This window comes from Rhincodon typus, chromosome 16 (assembly GCF_021869965.1).
Source record: "Rhincodon typus isolate 14 chromosome 16, sRhiTyp1.1, whole genome shotgun sequence".
In the NCBI taxonomy this organism is placed as follows: Eukaryota; Metazoa; Chordata; class Chondrichthyes; order Orectolobiformes; family Rhincodontidae; genus Rhincodon; species Rhincodon typus.
Window position 1 is genome coordinate 60,299,915 of NC_063347.1, and position 20,324 is coordinate 60,320,238.

At 40.6% G+C, this 20,324-nt stretch overlaps 1 long non-coding RNA gene across 1 annotated transcript in view; it reads right to left on the reverse strand.

Moving 5' to 3' along the window:
* Positions 1–11,717: 11,717 nt before the first annotated feature.
* LOC125485120 overlaps positions 11,718–20,324 on the reverse strand; it is a 16,775-nt gene continuing 8,168 nt past the window's right edge. Inside the window, exon 2 of the long non-coding RNA XR_007263896.1 lies at positions 11,718–14,436. This is a non-coding gene — a long non-coding RNA (uncharacterized LOC125485120). The remainder of the gene's footprint in view (positions 14,437–20,324) is intronic.

The following is a 20,324-nucleotide window of genomic DNA, read 5'->3' on the forward strand; positions in this document are numbered from 1 at the left end:
AGAAAACTACTATGCTTACCTGGTCTGGACTACATGTGATTCCAGACCCACAGCAACGTGGTTGAGTCTTACCTGCCTTCTGGGCAATTAGGGATGGGCAATAAATGCTGCCTGGCCAGTGACGCCCTCATCCCGTGAATGAATAAAGAAAAAAAAAGACCAATATAGACTTCGGATCAGTGTATGGTGGGTTACTGCGCACGAGTGGCTGCAACCAGGCCAGATGTAACATACAGTTTGTGTGTCAGTTTCGTGGAAATATATCATTGTTCCTTCAGTGTCACTGAGTCAAATCCTGGAACTCCCTCCTTAATAGTACTGAGGGTGTATCTTCACCCAATGGACTTCAGTGGTACAAGAAGGCAGCTTGTCACCAGATTCTCCAGGGCAACTCAGAACGATCAATAAGTGCTTGCCCAGCCAATGAAGCCCACATCCCTTGAATGAATAAGAAATACAGTTGGGTTCTGATAACTTACTCTGAATTTGCTACAGGGCCCTTGGATAATCTGGGACAGGGTATTGTTGAAGGACTTTTCATGGTTGTATGCTACCATGGGGCAATATACAGATGACCGTTGTCCTCTTGACAGCTTCTGCTTCATCTCTAATGCTGCAGACCTTGAAGTGCTGCTGCTGTGCCTTCCCAACTCCCCCCATAGCCTTCTGCATCCTTTGTGTGGACAAGTGTGGTTAGCAGTGCTGCCTCACAGGGCCAGGGACCCAGATTCGACTTCAACCTCTGTGTGGAACTTGCAAGTTCTCCCCATGCCTGCGTGGGTTTCCTCCCGGTGCTCTGATTTCCTCCCACAGTCCAAAGATGTGTAGGTTAGGTGGATTGGTCGTGCTAAATTGCCTGTAGTGCCCTGGGTTGTACAGGCTAGGTGGATTAGCCTTGGGAAATACAAGGTTACAGGAATAGTGTGGGTGTTGGGGGTGAGTCTGAGAGAGATGCCTTTCAGAAGGTCGGTGTGGACTCGGTTGGATGAATGGTCTGCTTCCACACTGTAAGGATTCTAGTCTATGAAGTCATCAAGTCCTTTGAGGATGCAAAAACACCCCCTGTCAAATCCAAGAACTCACAACACATCCAACAAAAAAAATGAATTATTTCTGTATATTTTGCAACAGTGCAAGTTCTTCAAAATGACTTGACCTGTCAGTTAGATAATAATGTTTGTGCTGTGTCCCTGTTAGAGGTGACTTTTTGGTGAGTAACATGTGAATTGTTCAACAGATCTACATGGATCAAATTTAGAGAGCGGGTACCATAATTAGCTCGTAGGGTTGTGTGATGCCATTTGACACTTTCGGGGGTACCCTGTTCAAGGTGGTGTGTGACATGAAATCTGAGGATGCTGTTCAGTTTTTCATGGTATTATCTGATCTGAACTTTTCACCCTCCAGGTCCAAAGTGACCATTTTGATTCCAAGCACACTACACCATGTAATTTTTCAAATTACATCCCAAAATGTTATTTTCTGGGAAAAAAAAGTCTTGTCTAATTTGCATTTGAATGAATCAATAATAACTACTTCTACCATCTCCCTAGAGAGCCTGTTCCTCAGATTAACCACACACTCAGTGAAATATTGTTTCGACAGATTTGTTTTTAATTTATCCCCCTCCAAGTTAAGGATGTACTCTGTGTTCTGCTGATCTTGTTGTGGACAAGGGTTTCAGAAACTTATTGTCCTGCAATCTATTGCTGAAATCTAACCCGATGACATAATTTATAACTCAATTTGGGACAGCAAGGGTAGGGGGAGTTTTTAAATTATACAGTATAAGTTTGACAGTCTCTGGATGTGGTTTACAACGTTTAGTATTGCAATTCTAGGACCAATAGTTAATGTGAACTTCACAGCCATTCATTGTTTTGTAAAGCTTGTTTCGAAGTGCTGTGATGTGGCGTTATACAATTGTAACTCTCTTTTTGATATAATTGAGTGGCTGGAATTGTTTGCTAATTGTATCTAAGAGATGTGGGGCACTGGGTTATTCAATTAATGGGACACATTAGATACTGTCCCATATTCTATTAATAACAGTGAGCTCTACTTTCAGCTCCCCATGAGAGGGGACTAAAATATCCAGGCCATTTACAGCTCAGTCTGTTATATATTTGCAAAGTAGTTCACTCAGCTGGAACCAGAATCATGAGATCCCATTTAAAGTTGTAACATTAACCTCTTTTTGAGAAACCATGTTCTCTTCACGTCTAACTGCTGGTACAGGGCACAGTGAGAGCAACTGGGTCAAAATTATGCCACAAATTCACAACCGAAGCACACAAATCTGATCAGGAATAGCTTAGCAGCGTAAAATTGTATCGCAGAAGCCTAAATAGGGCTGACCAGTGGTGGTGACCGTGAATACTGGATAGCATTGTGACTTGTTGGGGGTGATGTCATCATGTACAGAGATTTGTTGTGCTTTGAGAGATAATGGGGATGGGTGGAATGATGAAAATGAGCCTGTTTTCTGTTTCTCAGTCTTCCATTGAGGTTCCTGCAGATGGGGAAAGCAATGAGCAAGACCATTGAGGTAAATGGACTGAGACACAAAATAGAAAACAAAAATGAAATAGGAAAGTAAATGTAATATCATCATATTAAAAAAAAAATAAAAGTAAGTGTAAACGCGCAAAATAATATAAAACAGTTTTTTTTTGTGTGTTTCTAATTATGGACTAAAGTGTAGGTAAACTCACCATAGACCCAAGGGACTGTAGGCCTGCTGTGTCATTAGAGAGAGAGAGAGAGACATTTTGTGGTAGTTTAAACTGTGGGTCATCTTGTCTGTGGTCAGGGGAGAGGTTGAGAAGGAGAGTCCTTCATGGTGACCACAGCTGCTGTTGGAATTGAACACTCCCTGTTGGCATCACTCTGTGTTGTAAACCTGCTGTCCAGCCAACTGAGCTAACTGACCCCCCTTGGAGCTAGTGGTGAGCTGACTTCACCAGGTACCCGCTCTGATTTGCGAGACAAGGTTAATGGGTGAGTGACATGCAGAGTGGTACTTATTGTCTAGGAGGACATGGATGTTTCTGCATCCCTGTATGAATAGTTTCAGTGTCCTCCTGCGAGGCACGGGATTCTCTCATGGTGGGGGGTGGTGAGAATCTGAATGTTGGGTATCCCACACTGATAAAGGGCTCACTCTGCCTTGTTATGAGCCGTGTTCTCCTGTAACAACTGAAAGGTGGTGGGGGAGTGTGGGGTAGGAAATAGTGGATGGCATGGCTGTTAGTGCTGGTACATGTGAGTGCAAGGAAGTGAGAAGACTGCACTGAGTGCATGTTAGTGGGTGTGCGAGGTGGTGCTGCATGAAGTATTGGTAAGAAGCAGTTGAACTTTGCTTAAACCACAATACCATTCCCTTGGTCAGCTCTGCTATATTAACCAGGTTTCATCTCTCAGTTAATGGCTACTGTTTAGCTTATTCTGGCATTGTTCTGCATGGTAGCGTCTGGTATCTCAGGATCTGTAGAAATTACTTGTGGCATTTTGTGTGCAATGCTCATGATGTATCACCCTTCTTTTAATTTCATACTGCTTCATATGATAAGTACTGCATTTGGAGCACAGGAAATGTGGATGTTGAAAAGCTGGCTTGTAACATGACTATATCTTAGCAACTGCCCAGTAACCCAAATATGGTTATGGCGAGGGCAGACTGATTGCCATTCCTTCTATAACCAGAGTCCTGTTGTCCAAGTGCTTGTATCTAGTGGTTTGTCCCCATGCAGTTCAGTATCCTGGTGTTTGTTGGGATGTTTTGCTCGTGGGTTAGGAGATGACTGCCATTCACACTCTCTTTCAAGGGAATCATTGAAGCTTGGCAGCTAGTCATCTCAACTTCAGTGTTTTAGATGTTTAGCAGGTAGCATGATGCAAATGTTCAGCCATTTTTGACGTTATGATTTCACATCATTGGAATGTGGCCTCAAGTTTTTTTTCAAAAAATGGTCAGTTAGTGGCTTCCACTCTGCGAAATCATAATATCATTTTCTATGGCTCTTTGACAACTTATGACAGATTGTGAGTTTTAAAATAAATCTCTATTTTCACCACCAGCATTGACAGACTGCCTGCTATTTCAAAATGTATGGTTGAAAAACAGTAGGGTTTAGCTGTCTTTTGGAGCCATGTTACCAAAGTTCTTTGGGCGGTGAAGGTGTGTGTGTGTGTGTGTGTGTGTGTCGGGGGGTTGGGGGTGAGGTTTGGCTGGGTATGTGTAGGTGGGTGGGGGATGGGGGGTGCAGGAGCTGCTGCTCTCGGCTAAGCTCAGTCACGTGATTATAACAGCCTATTTTTTTTGTTGAGCAGTTTACTATATTTTTAAAACGATCACAAAATGTATAGTTTTATTTAGTTCTGTTAATCTGTTCATAGTACACCACACAATGCTTTCTTACAGTTCATTAAAAGTGAGTATCACATTTCAAGATTTTTGGATTTCAGTTTGAGAACACGTTTCGCATTAAATCAGATTCAAGACACTTAAGGGTTAATTCCCAAAGATTTAGCCTATTTTACTGGTAAGATTGAGGAAAGGAAAAGAAATGGCCCAAAGGTGTTGAATCAAACAGAGTGCCTGGGATTTCCATGAATGCAACTGCAGTGATGCAGCCATTATAATTACTATCAATACCGGTTTTAACATCTCCGGGAGAGCAAATGAAAATAATTTGGAATGGTGTCAATCATTTGAGGTTGTAGCTCCCCAGATGTGACTGCAATGACAATCAAACAGTAAAAAGGTTCTTGTGCTTTCTAAATGTAACACAGATGAGCTAGTGGAGTCTTTTACTTGAAGATTTCTGGTGGGTTAATTTACTGCAAACCTAATATATGCAGTCAGAATAACCTCCAGTATGTGTGCTTCAGTGCAGGGAGCCTGTCATCATGTGACCGCATCCATGGCTGAACTGCATATTGTGCACTTCAAGGGTCGGTACCCTTCATATGATCATACAACGTGCACTATTATGTATTATCGGTGTGTTTGTTGGTAGTTGTGATCTGCAGCATAATTTGTTCTTCCTCAACACTGTGAGCTGCACCTACTAATCGACATCAGTAGTGATTGAATGAGAAGAAGGCAAAGCTCTCAGCCGGGGAGACATAAACAGCGGGGAGGAGAAGAAGAAAATTTAAGTTAAAGGCTTTTTAAAAAAAAAAAAAAAGTGAAATAAGTAGAACAATCCATCTTCCAAAGAGTTCTCATATGCTTCCTCAGTTGTGAAAATAGTCATGTAATTCATCATCCTTGATTAAATTGTTGGTACGTCTCCAGGTAATTCCGGTATTTATACAATTGCCAACTTCATCAGCCTCCCTCACTCCCAGGTTAACTCTTATGGATAGCAAAGTAAATGCAGTCTGTATTCTGCTCCTTTCACACTCTCTCAGTACAGAAATTCTTTTAATAATCTTCAGTTTCCTAGAAGCTGCTCCTTTTTTGTTGACAGCCTTCTAGTGTTTCACCCAAAAGGCCATTCTTCAAGTGTAAGGCTAGTTTAAAATAAAGTTTGGTAAATCACTTAACTGGGAGATGGTAGCTGTCTCCTCTTGTCTTTGCATAACCATGCTTTCCAGAAGGGGTTAATGGATAGTAAGCAGGCTTGTATTTTTAAGGTAGTGGCTCTGAAAGAGTTAATGTTGAAGCTGTGTTAACCCCATCAATTCTGATGATGTCACATAGTCTTTGGGTAGAGAAGAAGCAGACTAGCACCAGGTCCAGATGGAAACAGATGTGTCACCACTGGCTCCTGATAGTCTTTGTTGCTTGTTTCCACTGCTATTGTACAATAAACGACATCTTCCTGTGTAAGACAAGTGCCTCATCTCATTAAGACTCAGTGGTGGTTTATTCTCTATCACTGCTGACCAAATAAGACCTAAACTTAGCATAGGAAGGAGGATTGATGACAACACTCTTACCCAACCACAAATACATCGGGTTAGATTGCCTATTCCTCATTAGGCCAGGGTGCTGAAGTCAAATATAGGATTGGCTCTGTGTTCTATCTTGAATAGAATTAATCAAAGTTCAGATCGAAGTTTGTCACAGACTCTGTGTGTGCATCTGTACGTTTGTGTGTGTGCGCGCGCAGCTTAGTAACATCATCTGGTGTACACCTTGAGCAACAAGAGCTGGATTCATTTGTAAAGAATAGAGCTGCTTAATGGAATGTTTTGAGTAGGACTTCTATCCAAATAAAATCGCACTCCTCATTGGACAGCAATCATTTGAATTCGCTCATCTTCACCTTCTTGAAGGTGACTAGAAACTGAACAATTTCAAACAATGCCTATAAGCCAAAAGTGAACAAAACATGCTGAATGTAGGTCTTTAGTATCGAGATTTTATAGCCATGAGGATCGCTTGACAAGAAATTTATGTCGCTATTTTTTGGGCAGCAGGGTCGCAATAATGAATTGGGCCCAGTGGTTCAGAATTAGGTGGACAGTTTATAAACTGGTTGAAGACGTCTTTCCACATGATTGTAGGGGGATGGTTGGGGCTAACACCAGTGTCTCAACACCACGTGATGCTGCCAGCAAGCTCTTGTTAAAGGCAAACTACCCCCTTAAAGGGAAGTGTTATTTAATAATAATATGGAGGAGGAGACAGAGAGAGCAGCAGCGCAGTACTGCTGAAGAACCCCTGCCATTTGATCTGGTGGTGAGTCATGCAGGCACGGCAGGGCCCCAGGCAAGTGACGGGAAATAAAGGTTTGTTTGCCAACTCCCAAGATGGTGAGGACCCTCTGCTGCAGAGGATCTTCACTGCAGGTGGGCACTGCTGAGGATGCCAACTGAGATGTTTGGCACATTGCAGATAGCCCAGCAAAAGCTTGTAAAAACCTCTATTACAGTAGTAACGCAGTGCTTACTTCATTATAGAGTGCTTTGGGGCAATCTAAGGTTGTGACAGTCAATCTTGGTGCCTTTCTCCCTTCAGGGAGCATGTCACATACTCAGGGACACAACATTGCAGCGCCAAAGCACAACAGTGTTTCTGTGAAAATTCTATTGGATCTGTTCAGATGTGCAATGGCGTTCATTTGTAAAACAGTATTTTGAGTACATGAGTAAAGGGTACTGAAGAGCAAACATGCATTTATAATCAGCCAGGGCCACAAGGAACTCTGCAGTGTAATTCTTACCTGCCAGGGAGATAGCTGATTTTAATGAGCTACTGTCACCTTCAGTAACCCTTTTATACAAGCGAATAAAACTCTGAACAATTATCAACTTTAATATCCACTTATTTATTCTGTAGTACTTTTGTTTAAACTGCTAGTCCTGTCGCTTGAAACAGTTGCTGAGCCCCAACTGTGAGAAGGTACAAAGTGAATAAAACATGCTGGGAGCCAGTCTGAATGGTTAGATTGCTGCTGTTGTGACTCATGTGCCTCATCTTACCAGAGAAAAAAATCGGATCACAAGCACTCAATGCTCTTAATAAAAATAGTCATTGAGATCAAGCAAAACAGAAGCATGTGCTGTGATATTGCACAGGGGCAGTCAAAGCTGAGTGCAGTGTTCAGGGGAAATGGGGTTAGACGGGAAGAGATAATCAGGCCACAGTGTTCCCATGTCTTTCTGCTAATATTCTAAGGTCATGCACTCTGTCCTTATTAGACAATACTTCGTTTTATTATTGCTTATGATCTATCAGGGGAAGCAATGGCCTCATGGTATTATTGCTAGACTATTAATCCAGAGACACAGGTAATGACCTGGGGACCAAGGTTCAAATGCCGCCATGGCAGATGTGGAATTTGAATTCAGTAAAAATCTGGAATTAAGATTCCAATGACTGTCGTCACTATCTGGTTCACTAATGTCCTCTAGGGAAGGAAACTGCTCTCCTTATCTGGTCTGGCCTATATGTGACTCCAGAATCAGGGTGTTGTGGTTGATTCTTAACTACCCACTGGGCAATTAGGGATGGGCAATCAATGGCACCCAGCCAGCGACACCCACATCTTGTGAATGAATTAAAAAAAAATTAATTCTGGAATTCCTGCCCCAAACCTCTCTACTTGTCTCCTCTTCGAAGGGGATCCTTAAAACTAAGCTTTAGGTCAGTTGTACTAATCTATTCTTCTTTTCACTCATGATCAGGCAAAATATGACACTATATGCATAATTTATTCATATTAAATGTAAAACACAACGTGGAGATGAGTTGATTGAGGTCTTTTCTCCAGGGTAGGGGAGTCCAAAACTGGTGAGCATAGGTTTAAGGTGACAGGGTATAGATGTAAAAGGGACCTGACAGGCAACTTTTTCATGCAGAGGGTGCTGTGTGTATGAAATGAACTGCCAGAGGAAGCGGTGGAAGCTGGTACAATTACAACATTTAAAAGGTATCTGGATGGGTATATGAATGGACAGGGTTTAGAGGGATATGGGCCAAATGCTGTTAAATGCAACTTGATTAATTTAGGATATCTGGTTGGCATGGATGGTTTGGACCGAAGGGTCTGTTTCCGTGCTATACATCTCTATGACTCTAAGTGTGGGGGTTTCTCTATCGGTGACGCTGATAAGGTGAGACACAAAACTGATGCATGACAGATGTATCAGAGATGGGAGGTGCAATTAAAGCATGACATTGTTAATAATGAGAACATTTATGTTGACATTATAAATGTTTTTATTATTACTGTTGATGTAAATGCTTAATGTGAACACAGATAAGTTTAATTGTAAGGATATTGTAGTGATAATGTCACCGGACTGTTAATCCAGGCTAATGTTCTGGGAAATGTAGGTTCAAATCCCATAAAGGCAACTGGTGGAATTTAAATTCAATTAATAATTCTCAAATTGAAAACTAGTCTCAATAATGTTGTCATGTAACTATCATTGATTGTCATAAAGTCCCATTGGGTTCATTATTGCCTATTCAGCAAGGAAATCTGCTGTCCTTACCTGATCTGGCCTTCATATGATTCCAGATCAACAGCAATGTGATTGGTTCTGAAATACCCTGGCAAGCCGCTTAGATTAAGGGCAAATGGGGATGGGCAACAAATACAGGCCTTGCCAGTGATTCCTACATCCCATGAGAGGATAATTTTGAACAAAAAAGCATGTAAGATTATATTAAATAATTACATAAGAAGATTGCTAACCTTGGGAGTAATTCTCTTGGTTAAAAGATTGAGAAACAAAAACGTAAAACACAACAAAGGCAAATATAATGTTCTTGAAAAGATAATGAGTTATCTCTAATGTTATCAAACCCAGATTATCATACTCATACAAACAGGGTATTTTTTAAAAATTCATTTGTAGGAAGTGGCTGGTCCAGCATTTGTTGCCTGTCTCTAATTGCAACTGAGATAATTGTGGTGGGCTACCGTATTGAACTACATCCATATGGCAAAAGTACTCCATGAGTGGTGGTATGTAGTAACGTCCAGAATTTTAACCTGGCAAAAATGAAGGGACAGATCAATACATTTCCAAATCAGGAATGTGTGTGATTTGGATGGAAACTTGGAGATGGTGGTGTTTCCATGTGTGTGCTTCCATATTCCTTTAGATGGTAGAGGATGTGGATTTAGGAGCTGCTGTTGAAGAAGTCTTGGTGAGTTTTGGCAGTGCATCTTGGAGACAGCACACGTGCTACTACTGAGTATCATTGGTGAAGGGAGTGATGGATGAGGTGCAAATCCAATTCTTTGTCCTAGATAGCATCAAGTTTCTTGAGTGTTGTCCGAGCAGCATTCATCCACACAAGACATATTCTAACCTGCTCTTGTAGCCACATTACTTATGTGACTGGCCCAGTTAAATTTCTAGTCAACGGTAACTCATAGAACGATGATGCTGATGGATCCTGTGAAGGTAATGCCGTACTAAATTTAAATAAGGGCATTTGATAGCGTAAATAAACAGTTGGTTAAAGACAAATGGGAAAGTAGTTTAAAAGTTAAAATGGTAGATAAGAAATGGTACATATATAAGGAAATATTTCGTAGCTTTCGACAAAGACATATTCTGTTGAGAAACAACGGCGCCAAGGAAAGAGTACATCAGCTGGGGCTCACAAAGGAAGTTAAGGATAATATCAAATTGAAAGAAAGATAAACAATCCTCCAAAGGTTAGTGGCAGCCCTGAAGTTTGGGAAATTTTAAAAACCAGTAAAGGATCACAAAAAACGACAGAGGAATTGACAGTGTGTGAAAAATGTAGCAAAAGACTGAAAACAGTCAGCAAAAACTTCTTCAAGTATAGAAAAAAAGAGTAGCTAAGGTTTCAAGAGTTGGTCCCTTGAGGACGGGGTGTGATTGAGGAATTAAAAATGGTAAGCGAAGAAATGGCAGAGACTTGAATAAGTATTTTATATTTGTTTTCAACATAGACAACATTGTAAACATCTCAAGAATAATAAAAAAATCAAGAACCAAAAGTGAGGGGGAACTAAAACAATTATGATCACTAGAGAAAAGTACTAGGAAAAACAAATAGGATTAACTAAAGGGTGTCCTCATGTTTCCAGAAGGCAGATCACCACTACGTTTCCACAGAAATTAGGGATAGGCAAAAATGTTGGCCTAACCAGCGATGCCTACATCCCAGGAATGATTTCACAAAATCCTAAAAGCTGACAGGTTCCCAGACCTGATGGTTTTCACCATGGATGTGTATTTCCTGTAATACATAAATTGTAAACCAAAATTGCCTAGCTGCTGGAAAGGTCGCAGAGGATTGGCAAACTGCAAATATAAGAAAATATTCAATAGGAGGGAGGAAAATAGGAAACTTTAGGACAGTAAGTCTAAAATTTGTCATTGGGGAAAATACTAAAATGCATTATTGGGCAAGAAATTTAGAAAATCATAATACAAGCAAGCAGTCAATTTGATTTTATGAAAGAGAAATCATGCTTGTCAAATTTATTAGTGTTTTGAGGATGTAACAAACAGGGTGGATAAATGTGTGGACATAGAGTAAATGTAGATTTATAAAAGGCGTTCAATAATGTGCCACAAGAGGTCATGATGTTGAGGCTGATATATTAGCAAGAAAAATGATGGGCTAAGTAACAGAAAACAGAGACAGGATAAATGAGTCATTTTCAGATTGTCAGACTGTCACTAGTGCAGTGTCACAAGGATCAGTGATACAGCCTTAAATACTTGCAGTCAATATTAATGACTTAGAAAAGCTACACTGTATTGTAGCTGACTTTGCTGGTGATACAAAGAAAGCAAGCAATGGGATGATATAAAAAGGACAAAGACACACAAATAGTCATTAGATACTGTGAAACATACATTAATACACAAGGCCATGATCCTTACATTCAGAAAGATTATGAACATCTAATGCGCCTGTTTCAACTCAACAGGGAAGAGACCTTCTCAGATTCATTTAACAGATCAACATCTTGACCAACTGGAGTCAACCCACATGGTTTAAAATTCAAACAAAGTTTGGTAGTTAAATGTGAGTCATCATTAACTGGTGCAATCTCGATGGTAACTAATTAGAGTCCACTTGCCAACCAGCATTCTTCTCTTGTATAGTATAAATGATCTTTTTCCTTTACATTGATATTTCTTGCAAATTATCCTGATGAGCGAGAGATGAAAAGCTTCACCAAGAGTTTCTATTTCAGTGATGCTTAGGATAAAGATATGTTAAATGAATGGGCAAAAAAAAAATGGCAAGTAGAGCATAATGTGGAAAAAATGGTCAGAATTTATTTGAAATAAGGAAAACCGCAGTATACTGCAATATAAATCCTTCTATACAAATTACATAAAGGTGACTGGCAGGTACAGCAATTAATTAGAAAACGAGCAATGGAACATGAAACCAGGGAAATATTTCTACAACACTGCGAGGTATTGGTGGGACCACACCTGAATGCTGTGTATAGTTTTGGTCTCCTTTTCTAAGCAGGGATATATGTGCATTGGAAGCAGTTCAGAGAAAGGTTACTGGGTTGAATCCTAGGCTGAAGGTCTTACGAGGAAAAGTTGTGTAGGTAAAGCTGATACTCGTTAGAGTTTAGAAGTGGGAGCTTGACAGGGTAAATACTCTCATTGCAAATCTAGACCCCCAGGACATGGTTCAAAAATAAGGGCGTCTTTGTAATTTCCTTCACAAAGAGCAGCAGAGACTACAACTTTGGATATTTTCAAGGTTAAGTCAGACAGATCTTTGATCAGCAAGGGAGTTTATGGAAGACAAGCAGGAAGGTAGTTACAGTCTCAATCAGATCAGCCAAGATCTTAAATGGCATGGCAGAATTGATGGATCAAATGACTTACTCTTTCTCCTCTTTATGATCTTATGACTGTCAAGGGGAAGTGGTCGCACTTTTTCTTTTTAAGATGGTCATTGCTTGCCAATTGTATGGTGTGAGTGTTACTCACCACTTGTTCAGTTCTTTCTCCAAGTGGATGTGGAATGCTTCATTATGCAAACAGCCATAAATTGAATTAACATGGCACAATATCCAGCAAATCTCCCCATTTTTGATGGACAGAAGGATGAAGCAGCTGATAATGACTGGGTCTAGGACACTACTGAGGAATTCCTGCAACAATATCTCTGCAACCACAACCATCTTCTCTTGTGTTAGTTAGCAACCAGTGGAGAGTGTGTGGCCTTCCTGCCCTTGACTTCAATGTTGTTTTGGGTTCCGTGGGGCCAAAGCTAGACAATTGCTGCCTTCAGCCATTGCTGAAGGGCAGTCACTTGCACCTCATTTCACAAATTCAGTGTTTCTGTCCGTACTTGGACCAAGGCTGGGATAGGGTCAGGAGCCTGTGTGGTTCTGGCAGAACTGAAGAATCCGAGCATCAGCGAGCAGGTCTACTGGTGAATCAATACATTTTGATAACATTGTGGAAGACCCCTCTCATCACTTTGCTGATGATTGAGAGTAGACCTAATGGGTAGTTATTTACCAGATTCGATTTGTAGACAGGACATTCCTGGGGACTTTTCTGCCTTGTCAAGTAGATGCATGGATCAGCTTGGCTAGAGCTGCAGCTATTTCCACATACCCTTGAACCACTACGGCCAAGATGGATTACATGGTAATTTATTTACTTGCTGTGTATGGAGCTTGCTACATGCAAATTAAGACCATAAGACACAGGGGCATAAGTAGGCCATTCAGCCCATCGTGTCTGCTGTGCCATTCAATGAGATCATGGCTGATCTGATAATCTTCAACTCTATTTTCCTGGCTTTCCCCATAACTCCCTTACTGATTAAAAATCTATCTCAGCCTTGAAGATGCTTAATAATACAGCCTGAACAATTCTTTGTGGTAAAGAATACCGTAGATTCACTACCCTCTGAAAGAAATTCCTCATCAACTCTGTCTTAAATATGTGACCCCTTACTCTGAGGTTTGCTGTCTGGTTCTAAACTCTCCTATCAGGGGAAACCACCATTCCACATCTTTCCTGTTAAGTCCTCTAAGAATCTTATGTGTTTCAATAAGATTGCCTCTCATACTTCTATATTTCAACAAGTACAAGCCCAGTCTACTCAAACTCTTTTATAGACCAGTCTGCCTAGTACACCTTCCCTGGACTGCTTCCAATGCCTGTATATTTTTCCTAGAATTGGCTACAGTTTCTCTTTACATTACAACATTGACTACACTTCAAATTCATTGCTAGTGATGTACTCTGAGATGCTAAGAACGTTTGGTATAGTGATGTAAGTTATTTGTTTTTATGTATTGTCTACATTACAACTGTATACAAAAATACTCTGTGCCATTCACCTCAGTCCAATATTTGAGAATGATCTTATGTGATGTTTATTTACAGAAATTTTAAAACAGTTTGAGAAACAAGCAAACTCTATTATAGGCCTTTCGATATCATTGTGGAAAGATTGGTCTTGGAAAACCATCAACTGGAAGTTTGGTGAAAAAATACTTTTCAAAGCAGCCTTGTTGAGTTCATTCACTTTGCAGTATTTGGTAACATTTCTAATCAAGAAGGTTAATTTTGTTTTAGCAATAACAAAGACAGAATCCAGATGTAGTAAGTCCCGAAGTGTTAGCTGAAACTCTTGCAAGAAACACATTTCAAGCCTCCTGTCCTCTCCCTTTAAATTGAAACCATCTAAGTGGAAAGATTGCAGGAATCCATGGCTGAGACATTCACCAGCTTATTGGTGATGTCCACTAAGCTCCAGTGGCTGACTGCTGTAAGGGCAAGTTCCATCATGACATGTATTCAGCATCTTTCCATCCTCAGGGACGCTAATACTTTGGACACTTGTTTTCCTGTTGGCTCTCTCCAGAAGCCAGCTCACCTCAGGTAATCTGGCAGAACATCAGCAGCACAGCGGAAACCCAGATTGGAGGCAGTGCTGTCTGGTGTGTTCTGACTGCGAGCTGCACAACGGTATCTGTAGCAATAGGCCTAAAAATACATTGAAAAGTTAGACTTGGACAAGGGTAATTATTCATTCACAGTGCATTATCACAGCCCTTCCTGGCATATTACACATTCTGGATAGGAAACTTCAATTTTTGTATACAAAACACTCCTTCCCAAGAGCCCTGAAATGTTTTAATTTTCAAGTAGTCAGCCAATTCCTTTGTGAAAGTTGCTACAGATCTGCTTAAGCCAACATTTTAAGTAATGCATTTCATATCATAACAAATCCTTAGTTTCCTTCTGACCTTTTTGCCAATTAGCTCAAATCTGTGCCCTCTGGTTCCCTGACCACAGTTTCTCCCTGTTTACAGGGGGAGGCGATGGCCTTGTGATATTATTGCTGGACTGTTAATCCGGAGACCTAGATAACGTTCTGGTGACCTGGGTTCGAATCCCACCATGGCAAATGGAATTTGAATTCAATGAATATCTGGAATTAAGAATTTAATGATGACCATGAATTCATTGCCGATTGTTGGAAAAATCCATCTGGTTCCCTAATGTCCTTTAGGGAAGGAAACTGCCATCCTTACCTGGTCTGGCCTACATGTGACTTCAGTCCCACAGCAATGTGGGTGACTCTTAACTGCCTTCTGGGCAATTAGGGATGGGCAATAAATAATGCTTAGCCAACGACGCCCTCATCCTGTGAATGAACTAAAAAAAACCTCAATATTGTGGTAGAGGTTGACAGCAGGCAAATCCACTTAAATGTGAACAACATTCCAAGAAGCTCGAAATAACTTGTCAAACAGTGAAAAGACACCCACAGAAGTAGGGCTGAGACCATCAGCCTCTCACTCGGGAAGAGTTGCAATTATTCAGCTTCACTCTTTGAAGGCTTCCTCGCCTGGATATTTCCTGAATAAACACAGCTTCTACAGTCTTCACGCCAAGTTCACCCTGACAATTTCCTAAGAGCTCAGGAACCTGTGCATTGACTGATCAAGCCAGAATGCGAGGTTAAATCCTCTGTTAATGACGGATATTCACATCAACATTACTTATCTGACAGCTTTGAGGGAAACCCACCATAGTTAAACCTGGAAGTTGGCAGAATCATGTCAGGTGCTCGACTTGATGCCTGTGTTTTTAGGGCTTTGACCTCACCGAGTTATGGGCCAATCCACCCTTGGAGTTAAAAACATCCATGACTCCATTTATGAAGCAAAGGATCCCATATTGTTTTGTTTTGAAACAGCTTTATATATTTGTCTGTTGAAGAATGGTGGGCACAGGTCTGTCTTTCTTTCTATTCCTGCACCTACAACTTAATATAACGTTTATAAGCATTGCTCCCAGAAATCCAACAACTGAAAGTGTGGTTCTGGATAGGAGTTCCATCTATGAACTTCCTCTCAGTGGATTCCACATTATTGTGGACTTTAAAGGGTTACTTTCCATTCGTGCCTCAAAAAAGCCACAAACATTGGACTGATTTTTGAATATGATATCTGCACCCTTTTTTTTTAACACTTATTCTATTTACAGCTAACATGTTATGTAATAAGCTTCACTTTTTCAATAATGAATTGACTCATATAAGGGTTATGTTTGCTTATTTTTAAAAAAAAACTGTAGGAACGAGAACTGTCATTATCCATGGCTGACCAGTTCTAGGTAGGCCAAAGGCTTGCTAAATAATGTCGCAAGATAAGTTGTGGAAAGAATCCAAGTGACAATTATTTTAAATCTAATTTAGACAGCGATTATAGAAACATTACCTAGCAACAATGTCTGTTTTTCACAGTTGACACTTGGTTTCCTGTCAGTTTTTCCTACTCAAGCCCTTATCAAATTAAGGCCAGAAATAGATTTCCTCTATCTAAAGCTGGACTGCAAACTATATTGTTGTTTTTTCAGTCAAAATACAAAGTCAATAGCAACACATTTCATTGTGGCCTTAACAGCACCAAGGTGATTGCTGGAAAATAGAAGCATCATTAATTAAGCTATATCCCACTGTGCTAATAAGGCATCCATTTTCCCAGGAAAAATGGCACTGATTAACTTTTCCAAGTATTTACTAGAATCACAGATTGAAAAACAAATAATTTGCTCAGACTTAAACACTGCAGCTGTTTAAGTCTGGCCTGCTTTCTATTCCTTTGAATGATGTCAAAGTAGACTAGTCACATTCTTCAGATGCACTATGGACAGGAAGGTTTGGTTACAATATTAGCATCTGCTTTAATGCACAGCATGAATGAAGAAGGACCCGGAGGAAATCCATGTAGACTTGGGGAGAATGTGCAAGTTCCACACAGACAGTTGTTCAAGGGTGGAATCGAACCTGGGTACCTGGTGCTGTGAGGTGGCAGCGCTAACCGCTAAGCCACCGTGCCACCCTAATCCACTACCTATATTTTCAGAGCCTTCAATGTCGGAAACCTTCACAAGATTGTTACCAAGTAAAATCTGGCACCAAGCCAAATAAGATGTGATGATGGTGGATGATCACAAATTTGGTCAGAGATGGGTCTGGCAAGTTTTAAATGAGGAAAGAGATGAGGAGAGGTTTGGGGGTGGGTGGAATTCCAGACCTTGAGACCTCGAGTTAATAGTTCAATTCTACAATCAGGTGCCTAGACCAGGAGTTCTTTCATTCAACCTCGGAAGCTGGGTATCACTGGCCAGGCCAGTACATTTGCCCTCGAGAGAGAGTGGTGGTGGCAGCAACTTGACAATTGAATGGTCTGTTTACTGTTTGAGCAGGCAGTTCATTGTCAACACACTGGGGGTGGAGTTAAGTGTAGATCAGGTTAGGCAAGGATGGCAGATCTGAAGGACATAGTGAATGAGATGAGTTTCTATACCAATTCAGTAACTTTTTCTGTAACAATTCAGTAGTTACATGGTCACCATTACTGACAGCAGCTTTTTATATCAGATTTATTTAACTGAAATAGTAATTGATGGATCACATCTTTCTCTTAACAACTCATGGCTCAGTCATAGTATTCTCCCTCTCTCAGTAAAAGGCACGTGACACAAGTCCCAATTGAGAGACTACAGCATCCCCTCTCCCTTGGCATTCAATAGCATGACCATAGCTGAATTCCCCACTTTCAACACTCCGAAACAAAACTGAACCAGCCATATAAATATTATGGCTATAAAAGCAGGCCACAGGTGAGCAATTTGGAGATGAGTATGACATCTCACAGTATGTCCATCACGTACAAGGCACTAGTCAGGAATACTCCCTACTTGTCAGAATTAGAGAGGCTCCATCAACACAAGAAGCTCGACACCGTCCACGACAAAATAGCCTGCCTGATCGGCCCCCTATCAACCACCTTCACATTCACCAACAACCAACACAGAGAGGCAGTATCTACAAACTGAATTGTAACAATTTCACAAAGGCTTCTTTGAGAGTACCTTCCAAACCCATGACCTGTCCCATCTGGAAAGACAAGGATAGCAGATACGAGAGGACCATCATTTGCAAATTCCTCTCCAAGCCACACACAGCCTGATTGTGACCTATATCACTGTTCCTTCACAGTTGCTGGATCAATATTTTGTAACTCCCTCCCTAATAGCACTGTGGGTGAATCTAAACCCTAAGGACTACAGTGATTCAAAAAACCAATTCACCACCATCTTCTCCAGGGATGGGCAATAAATATTGAGGTAGCCAGTGACTCCCAGAATGAGCTAATAAAAATACCTTTACAAAACTTTAAAAGCACAGATTTTTATGTTTACTTGACGTGTTTCTTTTTTGATGTGTAATACCCAAACTTTAATCATGAGACACCTAATGTTCCTGTGCTCTTTATTGCTGTTTAGTTTTTGCCAGCATCTGGAATTATTTTAATTTTCAGGAATTTTTTTTTTTACATATACTCTTCCATGGGATGTGGACAGTACGAACTAGGCCAGCATGTGTTGTGCATCACTAATCGCCTTTGAGAAGGTGGTGGTGAGTTAAAACGGGAGTCACATTGGAAGACAATCCTGCCATAGTCCTTTGCTTTGTTTGGGAGAGTTGAGGGAGCAGAATGGAGCACTGAAGGAGCCTCATGTGAGGCAGCGTGGGAGCAACACATGGAGTGATATGGGGGCAGCACACAGAATAGCAAGCGGTCAAGAAGACAGCTTATTAGTAAGTATATTACATTGTTGCGGTAGCATGCTGTAAATTGAGCCTTGCTATTTCTGGAGTCAAACCAAATAAAGAATTTTTTTTAAGATGGTATAATTGACACTTCAAAGAGCAGGACAAGATTAGATCTTAAGGCAGCCCACCCTGTTTGAGCCTAACCACAACTAAAACTCTGTTACCTGATTTTAATAGATTGTAGCTCCAGGTATACGCTCCATTTAATGAGCATGACATTTTATTGCTTTGTAATATATATGGTTGATCATGTCACTACAACTTTCACCAAGACAATGGAATGCGTATTAACTAGAAATGATAATTATTTTCCTTTTAGTTTTTCCACTTCAAGGATTGTTTCCTGTTTGCTGGTGTTCACAGTGTGCTCTGTTTTCCTTCATTTCTGTGGAGATTTATGACTTTTCTATTTCTTCTGCTCTTCTCATTCTCTCTCTCACTTCTTGAGGGCCAGTGTGGTGGTGACCTATAACCCACACTCCATCCTTAGCTGCTGTTTGCCACTCATTTTTCAGGTGTGTACAGGTTACAGGTCCTGATCTTCAAATGTTGAAGGCCAACATGACTTGGTGCCTGTTGTTAATGGGGAAGCAGGTTGGGGGTTCCCTGATCCTTGTCAACGCATTAGACGAGACTAGAAGATGATGGGAAGGACTCAAATTTGATACTGATTTCCTTCCTCATGAGAAACTGCCTTACCTCTCCCCTTGACAGAATAGCTGATTTCCCAGCTTAGCCATAGGCTGTATCGTGAGCGCACTAGCAGATCGACACAATGTAATACTGAGCTAAAATAAAACCAAGAACTGCGGATGCGAGAAATCTGAAACAAAAACCAACAGTGCTGGAGAAACTCAGCAAATCTGGCAGCATCTGTGGAGAGAAAGCAGAGATAACATTGAGTCCAGTTCTGAAAAAGGGTCACTGGACCTGAAACGTTAAGTCTGCTTTCTCTCCACAGATACTGCCAGACCTGCTGAGTTTCTCCAGCAATATCTGTTTTCTAACATTGGGCTGATTGTGATTTAAATAATAAACAGACTGTGGTTATATATCTTCCCACATATAGTTATGTAAATAGTGCGCACTTTGAGGAGATAGCAGTTTTACTTGCACTGTTTAGAGCATAAATATACAGAATGGACAAGATAATTTATTTCCACTTTGTTTTGATCCCTCTCTCCTCCCAAGCCAATGTAATTAACTTTATCATGTGCAATCTAAATAAGATTGTAACTGAATTCAGAGAATGTCCCAATCTTAACTTTATTGGTGGATCCCTTTGATATCTTTACATAAATATTTGTATTTAATCGGACCTCAAGGGTAGACACGCAATCTGTCTATAGGCTTGAAAGCTTGCACTGTTAAGTCTCCCTTGTCTGGTCTAAAACCTTAATATTGTAGTGCTGTATTTCATTTAATGAGCACAACATGCTATTGCACAGGATAATAGAGACATAGTTGGAAAGTAAAAAGGTGCAGCCATTGCTATTTGGATTGAAATAGTTATCACTTGAGAAATGGCACAAGGTGCATTTTATTATGTCAAAAACAAGTTGTTACTACAATCATGACAGAATTTTTCAAATATTCAACATCAAAGGAGTAAATCACAGAGCAGAACAATGGTTTGTTCAATAACTGAGCAGTCAGTGAAAGGGTCAGCATCTAAGGATTGCATAATCAGTGAACTGGGCAGTGTCTGAGGATTGAAGAGTCAGTGAGCTGGGCAGTGTCT